We start from the raw sequence: 15,277 nt of genomic DNA, 5'->3' as shown, positions 1-15,277 counted from the left end.
CAGCATGACACTGATGCAGAACACAAACACTCACAGAAGCCCTTCACTTAAGTGTCATCAACTGATTTCAGTCTTATTCCACTTAAAAAAAAAAACAACAAAAAAACACCCACAAACCATGGAAGAGCAACCCTTGAATGGTACACTTTGAAGTGAAAGACTGGAGATTTTTTAAGGTTTTCAAGCAAAGGGAAAGCAGAAAACTTCAGAAGTGGCTGCTCTGGGCCTAAGGAGATTGTTTCCAGCCCCTGGACTGCTGGTGGGTGAGACACCTGCAGGGCTGGGCCTGGATGATCAGGTGAGGTGTCTGCAGCACAAAGCCAAGCCAGTGGCTCCAGCAGACAGAAATAGCCCTCTCCTCCCCACACCAAGCTAATCTCTCCACTGGGATTGGAAACCAAGCACCAAAGCCTACAGCAGGGACCTGAGTGCACGAGCAGCCAGCAGAGGAGGTGGTGCCTGATTTATTTATTTCATCAACATCAACACCTGCACCATGGCAAGGTGAGCAGTTGCCAAATTCACCTTTTCTGCTCCCTGTGAGGGCCAAGGCCCATCTGTGTGTTCCTGTCCCATGAAATGCAAGGTGACCAGCCCACTGCAGCCCCTCTGCTGAGCCCCTCCTCTGGCAGCAGGCACCAGGGAAGAATCCAGGCTTTTCCTTTGGCACTGTCCCTGCTGAGGGACACAGGCCAGCCAAAGCTGTGTGTTCTGCACGGGTGCCCCTGCTGCTGGCCAGGATCTTCCCAGGGTCTGGAGGAAGCAGCAGAGCAGCTCTTCACCCCTTGGTCCCCAATGAGGCACGAGAAAATGTCAAACACAGCCAGCCAGAAAGGCACAGAGAGAAGGAGGAGACAGCCCCAGGGGCAGGCAGGAGCAGCAGGGAAAGGCAGGCACAGGAGCTCAGCCATCCCCAGGGAGCACAAGCTGGGGCTCAGGGGATGAGCACACATCAGGAGCTCAGGTCCTTTCCCTCCTTCCCACAGCCCAGCAGTGCCCCCTCCCACCCTTCCCAGGGGAACATCTCCAGGTCATCTCCTAAGCCATGTCCCACAGGGCAGGGACCCACAGCAGCTCTGCCCAGGCACTCCCCACCCCACCAGGCACACCTGAGCTGCTCTCACCTGCTGCACCTCCAGAAGATGGGAAACAAACCCCTCTCCTGCCCTGCTGAGGGGAACAGGAGCCCTGTGCTGGACAGGAGCTCCTGGGGTTTGTGTGGTTTATTTGTTTAATTAGTAAAGAGTGCATCAAATCAAGAGGGTCCTCCATGCTTAGACCACCATAGCCTAAAACTGTATTTTTTAAATAAAACTGCCTCTGTCACTTCCTGCTTTTAGGAAAACATTTCATTAGAGCACCATCAATAAGGACACTGCCCTGAGCCCCACCTGGCACAGCCTCACACACCCACACCTGGGCACTGGCCAGTGGGTCTTCACACACAGACACAGAGGGGTGACACCAACAGTGACCACATGGCAAACTGGGAAGGGTTTCAAATCACAGGAGCAATTCCTCCATGGAATCACAGCCCCAAAACACTCATTTTCACCTGCATTGCCACAGGACACAGTCCCATTTCCTACAGAGCCATGTTTCCTGCCTCCTGAAGGGTTTCCTTTTTTCCTGAAGCCCAAATGTTTATTTCTCCAGTATCACCCTGCCAGGCAGGTTGTACCATGTCCCTTGTCTGGGTCTCTGTGCATGGAGTGTGACACAGGTGGGCACTGACACCATCTCCTCTGGCCATCAGGGCTGGTGGCAAGGCTGAAACCTGCCCACAGCCCAAGGCAGCACCTCCAACAACAGCTGGACACACCTCAGCCAACCTCAGCACCTCTAACAACAGCTGGACACACACCTCAGCCAACCTCAGCACCTCTAACAACAGCTGGACACACCTCAGCCAACCCCAGCACCTCCAACAACAGCTGGACACCCCTCAGCCAACCTCAGCACCTCTAACAACAGCTGGACACACACCTCAGCCAACCTCAGCACCTCTAACAACAGCTGGACACACCCCTCAGCCAACCTCAGCACCTCTAACAACAGCTGGACACACCCCTCAGCCAACCTCAGCACCTCTAACAACAGCTGGACACACACCTCAGCCAACCTCAGCACCTCTAACAACAGCTGGACACACACCTCAGCCAACCTCAGCACCTCTAACAACAGCTGGACACACCTCAGCCAACCTCAGCACCTCTAACAACAGCTGGACACACACCTCAGCCAACCTCAGCACCTCCAACAACAGCTGGACACACACCTCAGCCAACCTCAGCACCTCTAACAACAGCTGGACACACACCTCAGCCAACCTCAGCACCTCTAACAACAGCTGGACACACACCTCAGCCAACCTCAGCACCTCTAACAACAGCTGGACACACCTCAGCCAACCTCAGCACCTCTAACAACAGCTGGACACACCTCAGCCAACCTCAGCACCTCTAACAACAGCTGGACACACACCTCAGCCAACCTCAGCACCTCTAACAACAGCTGGACACACACCTCAGCCAACCTCAGCACCTCTAACAACAGCTGGACACACACCTCAGCCAACCTCAGCACCTCTAACAACAGCTGGACACACCCCTCAGCCAACCTCAGCACCTCTAACAACAGCTGGACACACCTCAGCCAACCTCAGCACCTCTAACAACAGCTGGACACACCCCTCAGCCAACCTCAGCACCTCTAACAACAGCTGGACACACACCTCAGCCAACCTCAGCACCTCTAACAACAGCTGGACACACCCCTCAGCCAACCTCAGCACCTCTAACAACAGCTGGACACACCTCAGCCAACCTCAGCACCTCTAACAACAGCTGGACACACCTCAGCTAACCTCAGCACCTCTAACAACAGCTGGACACAGCCAACCTCAGCACCTCTAACAACAGCTGGACACACACCTCAGCCAACCTCAGCACCTCTAACAACAGCTGGACACACCTCAGCCAGCACCTCCCAATCATCTGCACCAAACCCTTCTCCAGAGCTTCCACAGGCGAGCAGATGAGCACAGATCAAAGTCACTGGCATCTCTCTGGGCAGCAAGCTCGCTGCCAGAGCCACATCACCACCTCAGGATTGTTATTTCTTGTCCTGTGCTCCTGCCACAGGGTGCTGGTGGAACCTCCTGGTCCCTCAGGGCTACTCTGAGAGCTCTGGCTATTGCTTCTGGTGGCAAATTCTTGCACACTGTGTGATTCTCTGTGAGCTCCACAGCACCCACAGGTTAACCCCATGGAGGAGTGAAAATTATGAAAATTGTTGCTGCCTGATTTAATTTCACTGGTATCTTAGAAGTAAACAGCTCCTCTCCTCACTCAGGGCTTCAGCTACACTTTAAGCAGCAGACACTCAGCACTACCAGAAGAATTGTTCCTCCTGAGGGAATGAGAGGGAAAGTGGCAGGAAGCATCACTTTTTAAAAATATATAAATATATATGTATTTCAGCCAGGACCCCTTAGGGAACACAACTCCTACACCTGCCCTGGAGTGTTGGTGGGGAAGAGCAGGTACAGAAATATTCTGGGTGAGAGATCTCATCAGAAATTGGGAGAGATTCTTGGCTTTCCCACAGGTTTCTTGTATGCAAAGTAAGTAACTTAATCTGTGCCCCAGTTACCTTCTTAAAGGGAAGATACTGTTTTACCATCTGCAGCAAAGGAACTTCCATTGCTGCCTGCTGCCAAGGTGCATCATTGTAAAATATTTTTCTAGCTTGATGGAAAGCTCAAAATTTCAAGCTAAATTCTGCTCCAGAGAATTAAAAAGATTTTAGTTTGGCTGCTTTATCTCTAATTCCAGAAAATCTCTCGTCTTCAATGAGTTCCTTCCCAGCAGAGGGAATAAAATACCAGCAGGAAGAAAAAAAGTGAAGAAGAAAGTCAAAAAAATCTCTTTGGAGCCAACACTGGTAATAGAAAATTTTAAGTGACTCTTTCTTTTCTCCTCCCAACTGTTCCACTCCTGACAATACTGGCAGTTGTTTGAGGAAAGCCCCTCAGTATTTTCACTATATACTTCCTGTAAACACCCAACACAGCACAACATACATTCTTTTTCCTATCAATATTTCAACGTGGGCTTCCTTAAAGAAAAAAAAAAAAGTTTAGAAACCCTTCTGTGCCAAGCAGTGTCCCCCAGATGAGTGTGCAGTGAGGAGTGACCCAAACCTGGTGGTGGTGCCCAGACACAGGGCTGGGGAGCTCAGCAGACACAGGGGCAGGGCTTTGAGCACAGCTCACACCCAGGATTTAGGGCCACACCAGAGCATTAAAGCTAAACCAGCTCAGAGCTCCCTTCTCTCCACGTGGCTCCTGTGCAGAGCAGCTCCTGGAGCCCAGCACAAGGCAGCAGCACCTGGAGGTGTTTAAAACCTTCCTCCAAAAGCACCTTTCTGTTTCTGCTCCAACACAGCCCTTCAGAGCTGCCACCTGTGACAGATGAGCAATGCCACGGCTGACTCTCACAATTAAAGGGCAAATATTATGTCCATGTTAAGGGAAGCTCTACAGATTTATAGTTATGTTTCACCCCCCTCCCCTGCCTTGTCATCAGGGGGTAGCCTGGGACCTTTGGAGGGTTGGCTTATTATGGCAACAGCTGACCTCCAGTCAAGGTGTAGGAGATGTCCACCACTGGACAGCCAAGAAGGAGTCAATGGACAGAACTTTGGGAGGGACTAAAGGGTTAAAAGGTGGAACATCAATTTTTTGGATGAGCACATGGTGGGAAAAGTCCTTTGCTCCCAGTGCTGTAATATTTTCTCTATTCAGTCTTCTGTTGTATTTTTGATAAGGTTTTAATAAACATTTGAAATTTTTTGAAAGTGGGTACCATTTCTCACACACCTTTCTGCATTAGGCTGCCCTTGCCTGGAGATATTTTCAAGTCTAGAACTTCCATGTGGATGGTTTTCCCACTCACTAATAGCTGGGGGGTTCTTCTCCCCTCTCTATTTTTGTTCCCTGTCATCTTCCTCACCAGCCAAGCTCCAATCTCACTGGCTCTTCCTCCACATCCATGGGCAGAATGGGATTTTCCAGCCCCAGATTGAGGTGTAGCTCTAGTCCAGGCACTGGGAACAACTTGAAGGATGCACTGGAGCTGTAAAAACTGCTCAGCCCCCTTGTACTTCCCAGGGGGGACACCTGGGGTTCCCATCTGCTTTCAGGTCTATCAGTGAATCAGCAAAAACAGACACCCTGGGCTCCTGGCTATGAAATTCCACAAGGAGGAGGGAGGGGGGCATTTCTGCCAGCTTGAACTTGAAAATCTCAACAGCGACTTCGACTCGAGTTAAAATCAGAAAGTTCAGGGCTCAGTTTCAAACTACAGCAGAACAAGGCACCCCCCTTTTGCCCAGTGCACAGAAACCCCACTCAACAGCACTCACTAATTGTCCTGACTGCTTTTCTCCCGGAGCTGAGGGCTCAGCACACGGAGCCAGAGCAGAGCTCTCCCCTCTGACCCTGCCCCAGACAGCTCCAGGGAAGATGATGCTTGAAGACAAGGAAATTTTATTCCTTCAAGAATCCAGCACACACCACTCCCCTCTCCCCTTTGCTCCCCTTAGCAGAAAAGTGTCTGCTAACAAAATTTATCTGCAGCATCAGAGGAGCAGCAGGATCCCTGCCCTTAGGCAAAGAAAGAAGGATCAGAATGGGATTTCTGTGCAAACATGAAGCGAATCCCAACTTCCCTCGCACCAGAGCAGCCCCATCCTCTGAGCCAGGCAGTTAAATATTGAAGGAAAGGCATGCAGCAGCTCTGATTATGTGGAACAAAAATTAATTGAGGGCATAAGTCTCCGATTGGGCTCTCAATTTATTTTTTTCACAGCACATTATATGGGAGTGGGGATTGCAATGCAGACACCTGCAGGGAAAGCAGCCCGACCCATCTGTGACAGGGATATTACCTCTTTTTATTTGTTTTTCTGGTTAGAGCTTCCATTTTTTATCAACCCTGCCACAGACAGATGTGTGGAGGCTTCCAAAACTGCATCCCTCTTCCTGACATTTTCAGCTACACATTGAGAGATCTGTAATTTGGAAAACAACAATTTTCCCTCAAAACAGGCTTGAAAATAAGACATGGGGAAAATTTAAAATAAAAAAGAAAAAGCAAACCCCGAGCTAATTTCCAACAGAATCTCAAAAACACCACTGGAAGAGCCCACACCCTTCCCTCAAGATATAAATTACAACCCTATTCACACCCCCACCCCACTCTTTTTAACAGAAATCCTTCCATTGTTTAAAGCCATTTGCACATATTTTGGCCCACGGAAAAAAAAATAATAATCCCAGGAACAGCCCTATTCTGGCACAGAACAAGCCAGATAAGTGCCTGGATTTTCTTCCATTTGCAGCTCCTCAGGCCGTGCCAGGGGGATGTGCCAGCAGCAGGACTCTTGCAGGGTCCCAGCTATGGACAGGGATGTGCCTTTCCCTGGGAATTCCCACTCCAGGCACCCCCCGTGCAGATGTGCACCCCCAGGGCTGTGCCTTCTTACAGGGAGTTCCCATCCAGTGCGACTGCATTCCACAATTTTTATTGATTCTCTGGGGGTGTCTGCCACCAAAAGCAAGTCCTGCCTCGCTGGTCCCTTTCCAAGGAAAGGTGTGATTCTGTCAGCTCTAGGGCACCACGGTGACAAAGCCAGTGATTGGCAGAATTTTAAAGCGTTTGCTACACACCTGACAGGAGGAATATTGATTTTGTGGGAGATTTATGAGAGGATTCTCTTCCCAACCATCTATCCATTCCAACCAGCGGTTGCATTTAATTACCACTAACAAAATGCTTTCAGCTCTAAAGCTTATGGACATTATTGAGTGTATCTATAACAATTCCAATAATTCTCCAAAGGCCTTAACAAAATAACATAAAGACACCCTCTGACCCATCCTGCATCCATCAGGGAGCCCGTACAGCTGCTCAGGAAAGTGTTACCCTCCTGCCTCTGCTGAGCAGGGACCAGCAGGGTGCCCAAAGGGTCTGCTGGGAGAGTAAAGAGGTGAGAAAAAAGTTGGGAAAAATTAATTATCCATGTGACAGTGTGGGATGCTTTGTTCCAGACAGCTCAAACATCTGGATTTGTTGTCTAGGGCTTAGCCCTTATACCTTGGTGAACTCCATGATGACTTCTTGACCCGCTAAACCACGCAAGTGTCACCAAAAAAATTCATCTTCCAGTTCCCCCAGATTCTGCAGGTCAAGGTTAGGCCCCAGCATGCAAGAAGGGGTTCCTGAGGCTGCTGATGCAACACTTACAGACCAGGTCAGACCCCTGCAGCACCCTATAGCTGCTGTAGGGAACTAGGGCCAGCCCGCTCACAGCAGCACCCACAGTCAGCACTCCTGGACCAGGGCAACCCAGGCTGTTTTCCCTGGAAGCCTGCAGGAATATTACAAGAGCATCTTCTAGAAAGTGGAACCACAATACCTGAAGAGGACAAAGGCTCCTTAAGATGCAGATGAGCAGAAAGCTGCACGGGAAAAGCAGCACCGCCTCTCACTTCCACCTCTGCCCGCCCGCTCCAGAGGAACTCGCCTTATCTCACATGCAAGCCAGGAGATGGAAACGAACTGTTTTGCTAGCAGAATGCTAACAAATCGTTAGCACAGCTCTCTGCGGTGCCAACATCGCCAGTTTCAGTCTGAAATCAGACTCTGGGAGCAGCTTGCCACTGCCTTGCTTGCAAGGCAGATTTTCTGTTTCTGAAGGACCTTATTTTTATCAAGCCACACATCACCATACGTGCCCTACTTTCTGTGCTTTCTGCATCTCCTCTTGGCCACAGTCGGGGTGGTTGTTGGCTTGACTTGCTGCTCTGACAACACAATTGCTCTGACATCTAGTTTAATCAAATATTTACCACGTACTTGTTTAAAGTAGGATTTCTGATACTTGAGATTAACTTGACTTGCGAGCATGGAACCAGAATTGCTGGTGCAGCTCTCCTCCTCACCAGTCCAGTTCTTACTTTGCTTCTGCCATTTCTGGGATTACCAGCACAAGGGCTCTGCTGCCACAGGCCAAGGAGGACCAAGGAAAACCTTGGAAAACCTCATCCACTGATGAGCCCAACATTCAGCCATTCTTCTCTGCTGTCCCAATGTGCAAACAGTCAGAGACTCTTCCCAAAGATATCAAGATTTAAGGCCTCAGCTGGGAAGAATGGCTGCTCTTAGGGAAGACTTTCTGGAGGGGCAGAGGTGCCAGCCTTGCCACTTGGTAGGTACCTCACTTGAATGTTTGTTCTGAGAAGAAATGTTCTTTGGATGGCAGAAAAACCAGTGCAGAAGTCAAATTCAGGTAACAGGGGCACCTTAAAGCCTGAAATCTGATCAGACCCAGCAGATGGTGGGGATGACCCTTCTGCATCCCACTGACAGCCCTACAGACCTACTCCCACCCACTGCTTGGGGGGGCTAAGCAAAGCCCACCCAGTACAAAACCCACTTAACTTCACAGACCAGATGAATTCTTGCTTGAGACCTCACTAGTAAAAAGCCAAATCCTACACAAATCCCTAAATCTCAGCTTAGCCCCACCAAGGAGAGAAAATGAAGCTCTTACTGGACACCTCCCAGCCAGCAGAGGGTTCTCCTCCTTCCTTCCTTGGTCTTTCTCCTTGGAGGGGTATTTGACCTTTGAGCTGCTGTGCCAGTCATCAAGCAGAATCTGTGCCCATTGAATGCTGCCAAACTCCAAAACCACCACATGGAGCACCTTAGAGCAAGGTCTGACACTTGGGGTTTTCCCATGTGGATCATTAAGGATGCCATAACATCATATGGAACAGCTGGGATAAAATTAAGGCAACTGGTCCTGATGAATGAAGCTGTGCACCTCCATCCTTCCCTCCTGGGCTCTCCTCTCTCCCAGAAACACCCAACCTGCAACTCCTGACCCTCTCAGCTCACGGGCAGAGCAGCAAGACATGGCAGACCCTCACCCACAAAGCAGGGACAAGAGCAAACTCACAAGGAAGGTCTCCTGGCAGCTCAGGGCGAGAGAAAAGGAGGGGGGAGTTGCTGCCAGCTTGTTTGTGTGCACTTAGGGTGGCATTCCCAACCCTGTAATTGTTGCATAATGAATTTAGCAATGGAGTTCAAGAGCAATGAATCATTCAGGCCAAGAAAGCATGAGTCAGCCCCCAAAGAATCAGGAGATGTTAAAATTACATACATTTAACTTGAGCTTGACAAATCCAGAGGATCAATGTCCCAGCACAAGTCAAACCATCACGCCAACACCCCCACTGCTCCTCCTGATGGATACAAGACCACAGAAGCACCAGAGCAAAACCTTTGGCCACTGCAAATAATTTACACCTGCCACCCCTGGCCAGCCCAAATTATCAGCCCCAGCTCGGAAAAACCACCTGATGCTGCCTCTCAGCTGCTGCCAACACTGACTCACTGAGAAAGGTGGCCAGCCTGAGAAAAGCTCTTTGCACAATCCTGACGGAGACTGAGCACTGGGGATGCTCATTTCACTGAGTGTCACCTGCTCAGGAGCTGGGTGGGGACAGGGGAGGGCAGCAGAGGGGGCTGTGGGAGCTGGCAGTCAGTCAGGCTGCTGGAGCAAAGCACAGAGCTGGGGTGGGAAAGGAGCACAGCTCTCTGCGGGGGATCGAGAATGAAACAGGGCAGATTCATGACAGAGAAGGATGCCTGAATTAAGGAGTGTGTGTGGATGCAGGGAGACCTCAGGAAAAAGAAGGTGTTTTCCTGGCTCTGGTGGGGATCCTGCTTAAGCCATGCCCTGTATTTTGCATTTACAGGGCCTGCAATGATGGAAGGAAAGTTATCTTGAAGGGAGATAGGGCGTGAATTCAAAGCAGAACAACTATTCTGGGTTAACTCCCCAGGTGGCTTCTTATTCTAGAGTGGCAGTACCTTTTTCTAGTTTAATTCACTGTAAAAATAGATTAGGCCAATGGTTCTCATCTGCAAGGCCATGGTAGCTGGCCTGCTGCTTTTAGAGCATCCTTAATTGGAGCCTGGCTATGGGGACACGGGGGGCTCTGGGATGCAGATGTGGTACTCTCCATTTGGGAACATCACATGAACTTAAACCAGGAGAAAAACAACCACCTGCAGGAGTGTCTGCACAGCCACAGGGCTGTCCCTCAGCAGGTGCACGGGACACACAAGGCAGGGGACAGAGCCTGCAGTGCTCTCTGCCCACCATAACCAAACAGCACTACAGCAGACCCACAGCCAGCCTTTTACACAAACCCCAAGGCCTCCTTGTAATGCCATTTTTGTTTGAGGTTCCTTTGACTTTACCATTTATCAAGCTTCCATTTAGCCCCATTAATCACAGCCTATCAAGCTCTTTCAAATGCAAACACAGAAATGCACCCAGCAACTGCACTTCTCCCGTTTATCCTTCTCCTGCTGGAATTATGGAAGGCTACAAACCAGGAATGCCAACCCACCTGTCTCATGCTTTTCAACCACTTCCCATGGGATGAAATCAGCTGACTGTTCTGGAAAAAAACAGACTGATCTCTTTCCCTGCCAGCTAGCAACATTCAAGGAGAGCAAACAATGTGTTGTGCAGGAGAAAGAGCATCCACCCCTGTGAAAGTCAAGGGGAGAGGCAGATGGGCGGTTGCAGCAGCTCAGCACCTGCATCAGCACATGGATGCTGCCTCTGGAAGCAGGGACAGCCAAGCCACCTTTGTCACAGGCTGTGCATTTCCTAGCTGGGCCTCTAGAGCCAGAGATCTCCCAGCTCACTTAATCCCCGTCAAACGATACACCATTTTTTTTTGCTTTGTTTGGGTATTAAGGCTTAGCCTTCCTCAAGCTATTCATTCTTTTTCCTCAGTGCCTACGTGGCTGTTAACCCCAGTGCTGACATGCTTCTGAGAGCTGCAAGGAAAAGCTCTGCCAGGAAGAGCCACATCACTCTGCAGGTGTCATTTGCCCCGGACAGCAGTGCTGAGTCCTGACTCAGCCCCGTGTCAGAGCCTCACTGACAAACCCCTGCCCACTGCCGTGAGACCCGGCGTGTTGCATTCATTCCTCTCACCTCCCCAAGTCTGACAGCTTTTCTGCTGCTGTTTGCTCAAGGCAAGCCCAGCAAACTATCCTGATTTCATCCCTGGGAACTATCCTGATTTCAGGGGTGAGGTGCAGGTGATTCCCTCCCACCATCACCTGCCCCTGGTGCTGCTGCTGTGGCCAAGCACCCCGTGCTCCACACTGAGCCTGACCTGACCTAGGAGTGGGTTTTGCCTTAATCAGAGCTGGACTCAGCTTGCTGTGGTACCACCCTGCACCTCCACCCAGCCAGCAAAGCACCCGGGCTCCACTGTCCTTTCAGGAGCATCACCTTCAGAGAAAACCTTTAAAAATATACTATCTCTCTATATATAACAAAAAAACCCACGCTGGATGGTAAAATGTGACAGTCCACAATTGTGCAAGCCCTAAGAAAGGCCCTGGCAAGCAGCAGAGCTGGTGTGGGGCAGCAGCAGAGCGGGGCTGTGGAGGTGGATGTGCAGGGGAGCGCTCGGGAAGGAGACAAGGAGAGACAAGCAGATTAATAGAAGACGACAGATTTCTAGTAAGATTGTGATAAGCCTCTTGAAACTTCCCTAAAGGATGAGCCAGCTGGCAAGCCCATCCTAGGAGGTGGTGTAAGTCGACTAACAGCCTTGCAAAAGCCACCAGCTGACCCCTTTCACACATCCCAGCTCACTCCTGCAGCTGCTTAAGCAAGGAAAGCTGAGCAGGCCACACCTGGATGCTTCTAGCCTGGCACTCCCCTGCAGTTCCAGCTCTCCTTGCAGAGAAGCCACTGGCCCTGAGCTGTTCAGAACAAGCAGCGAGGTTGGACTGAGCACAGCATGGCACAATGCCCTGCTCTGCTCTCCCCAGCTGGCACCCAGCACTGCCCACAAAGGGTTAACCCGACCCGTGTCCCCAGCATGGGGCCACGAAGCTGCCAGGTATCTTTGGGGAGTGGCACATGGCTCCTGGAAAGGGCTTTGCCAGAGCAGGGATGGGAATGGCAAGGTGAGGAGCAGGGCCCCTGCATTATGCTTTGCATTCCTTCCTAAATTCAGCTCTGCTGGGATCCCCCCAGAGCCAAGTCCCAAAAACACCACACCCCAGTGAGCACCCTCGGAGGAGGAAGAGGAGAGGGCTATCCACAGGGGAAGGCAAGCTTGAAGAGTTAAGATTTTTATCCTTCAGAGGACAATAGCTTCAAAACCTGCTGGAGGTGGAGTGGACACCACACCCAGCATGGCCAAAAGAAGGAGCTCACTGTGTCCCCTTGCCAGGGCCACAAAAAAACCCTGTCACTGCTTGAAACTGGAGCTTTCACCTGGAGCATCCTCCTCAGGATAATGAACAGCAGCAGCCAGTTTATTTGGTATCAGGCAAGTTTTTCTTCTTAGGCCAATTAGCTGCTGATATAATTTGCCCACCGAGGTCACTGAATCATCATTTAGCAGTTTCAAAGGAGATGAGATGAACTGCAGGCCAATTTCCCCCCTCCAGCTCAATGAGTGATTCAAAATGCAGTTAATGATAGTGGCTCATAAGTATCTGGCAGAGGATTTGAAAGACCAATTTATTGCCCAAAAAGAGGTTGATCTCTTTCAGCCAAAGCAGCTCAGCTGGTGAAGATGTAGGATCTGATTTTGCCACCTTCCTTGACATTTGTTAAATACTCAAGAGCTGCTAAACTCAAGTCAGACACAAGTAAAAGGAAAAAGGAGAAGAAGACCCAAAATCAGGGTAAGGAAGGTCACAGTTAAAACCCACTTCGTCACCAGCAGGCAAGAGACCTTCTAAAGGATGGGGGAAAGAACCAAGTAATAACCAACAAGACTTGCAGCACAAATCCTGCATTTTTGTGAGTTTATATAAGATAAAAATGAGACACCCCCTCATCCACAAAAGCTTCATTATTTGTCAACCTCAGGCTTCGTAACCAGTAAACACTGGTTGATGTTTTTCTTCTTGCTGGATGAAATGTGCCTAGAGGCAACAGGCATTTTATAAATTATTAAACCAAGGGAAAATAAGGTTCCAACAAAGTGACTGCAGAAGCGATGCAGAAGCACCGAGGAGCTGGTACAATTGGTACCAGCACATTTACACAGAGTCATTTTTCCTGCAACAACTGACTCAACAACAAGACATTGTTAGAAATGCACATCCTGGACACGTGGTCTTGATGGCAAAAAGAAGATGTGATATCTCAGCATTTCATCACATCCATCACACATATCTGGAGTTCAACACTTTATACCTTATTTTTCTTATTAAACAGTCACTTATGTTTTTCAGTCAGAGGGAAAATTAGCTTTTTTTTTTTTTTAATTCCAACCTCATGCGAGATCTCAGGACATAAAGCAAAACCCATTAAAATACTGTAATAAGAGTATTGTAATATCATCCACAGTTTTTTATCCAACCCATAGCATTAGGAAGGAAAGGAAGGAAAAAACATGAATGAAAAAAGTATTCTTCACTATCAGGGTTTAATACATTACATCTTTCACAACAAACACAATCCACCTCCAGACTAAGTTCTGTTCCAGCCAGAAAAAATCCTTCTGCTTTCTGCCATAACAGCACTTGGCCCTTCCATCTGTGAAAAACCACTTAACAGTAATGGCAGGGCTCAGGACAGCAGGTCAGGGGAGGCTGGGTCAAGGTGACAGCGAGGGCAGCCCAGGCAGCCGCTGCTCCCGAGGTTCCCTGAGGGTTTGCCAGGGAACAGGAGGGCTCAGAGATGGTTTTGGGTTTGTTTGGGGCTTTTTTTTTTCAGGTTTTGAACCCTCTCCTTTCTCTGACAATTTGTGAAAAGCCACTTTTCCAGCTATTACTCTACTGCAGCTTGAAGCATCTTCCTCCTCCTCCTCGAGTGGTTTTCACCGTGCAGAACAGATCTTTTCACGATAAGCAAGTAGAGACATAAACCAGAATTTGGTGGCTTGTCAGTCAACCAAAAGCATCTCTACCACCACTGCCACCTCAGGCCCTGGAGCTGGAGAAGGGACTGAAGTTCACACTGAAGTTCCCCGGGTCTGCCAGAGCCTGAAGGGGACTGTCCCCAAAAACCCTTCACCTCACCTGAAATTAGCACTCGCGACCCCGATGCCAATTTCAGCGATTACAGTTGTTTGTATTTATGCTACCTCGAGTAAATTTCTTCCGCACCCCTTTCGTGCCAGAAGGGATCGGAATTCCACACGCACCGAGCAAAACCCACCCACGAACAGCCCGGAACATCCCCATCCTCAGCGCACGGCGACCCGCGCTGCAAACACCGCTTCAACCCGAGCCACAAGAGCTCCGCGGAGCCGGAGCCGCCCGGAGAGGAGGAAGGAGCCGCGTCCCCGTCCATGTGCCAGGGAAGGGGCCGGGCTGAGCCGTGCCGGGCTCCCGGGCAGGGCACAGCCCGCTCCGGGCTGGAGTTACCCAAACTCCGCCGTGGCTGCGGCGGGGACCGCGCCCGCCCGCGGCTCGGCAGCACCGCGGCACCCCCGCAGCATCCCCGGCCGGACCGAGCCGGGCCGGGCCAGCCCCAACCCCGCCGCTCCCCCCCGCACGGCCCCGGCCCCGCACTCACCGCGGAGCTGCGCGCAGCGGGCCCGGCCCCGCAGCACGGCGGGCGGAGGGAAGCGGAGGGAAGCGGAGGGAGAGAGGCAGCGGCGCCGCGCAGAGCCGGTCCCCGCCCGCCTCCGGCCCCCGTTGCGGCCGCAGCTCCGCCCCGAGGAGGGGCCGGAGCCGGAGGCGGGCGGGGAGCGGTGCCCGCCCCGCAGGTGAAGGCGCGGAGCATCCCCGGGGATGCTGCGGGAGCGGCCGCTGCGGGCTCCGGGGAGCGAGGGCTCGCCTGCATGGGGCGGGCGGGGCTGTTTCTGTCGCCGGGAGGGGTAATTAGGGTAAATAAATATTTTTTTAAAAAACCTCTCTGAATTTCGGTGGAAGGTCGCACCCCTGCGTGCCTGCCCAGCTGCCTACGGATAAGATTTACCCGACTTTTGGCTTAGCACAAGGATGCTGCTGCCCCCACTGAGGCCGGAAGGTGGATATGTGGTTTAGAAACCGTTTTGCCAGGGGTTTTGGCGTAAATGTCTGAGTCTGGCAGCAGGTTCCTATTTGCCACAGAGTGACTTAGGATGGGGTCCCAGAGAATTTTTTAGGAGGAGCCAAAATCCCCCCCAATGCAGTGTAACATCTCTTTAAACACAGTAACT

At 50.9% G+C, this 15,277-nt stretch overlaps 1 protein-coding gene across 2 annotated transcripts in view; it reads right to left on the bottom strand.

Moving 5' to 3' along the window:
* PPP1R16B (protein phosphatase 1 regulatory subunit 16B) overlaps positions 1-14,778 on the bottom strand; it is a 65,169-nt gene extending 50,391 nt beyond the window's left edge. Inside the window, exons 1-2 of one of the 2 annotated variants that reach the window (XM_059862508.1) lie at positions 14,650-14,772; positions 5,953-6,075 (exon numbers count right to left, since the gene is read on the bottom strand). The gene's annotated coding sequence lies outside the window, so the exon portion shown is untranslated. Of the gene's footprint in view, positions 1-5,952; positions 6,076-14,649 lie in introns of both variants that reach the window. The other variant, XM_059862509.1, reaches the window with a different exon arrangement.
* Between the last annotated feature and the right edge of the window lie 499 nt (positions 14,779-15,277).

Source organism: Haemorhous mexicanus, chromosome 18 (assembly GCF_027477595.1).
Source record: "Haemorhous mexicanus isolate bHaeMex1 chromosome 18, bHaeMex1.pri, whole genome shotgun sequence".
NCBI classification, from domain to species: domain Eukaryota; kingdom Metazoa; phylum Chordata; class Aves; order Passeriformes; family Fringillidae; genus Haemorhous; species Haemorhous mexicanus.
The sequence above is the reverse complement of the archived record's forward strand: the minus strand, read 5'-3'. Positions and strand labels throughout refer to the sequence as shown.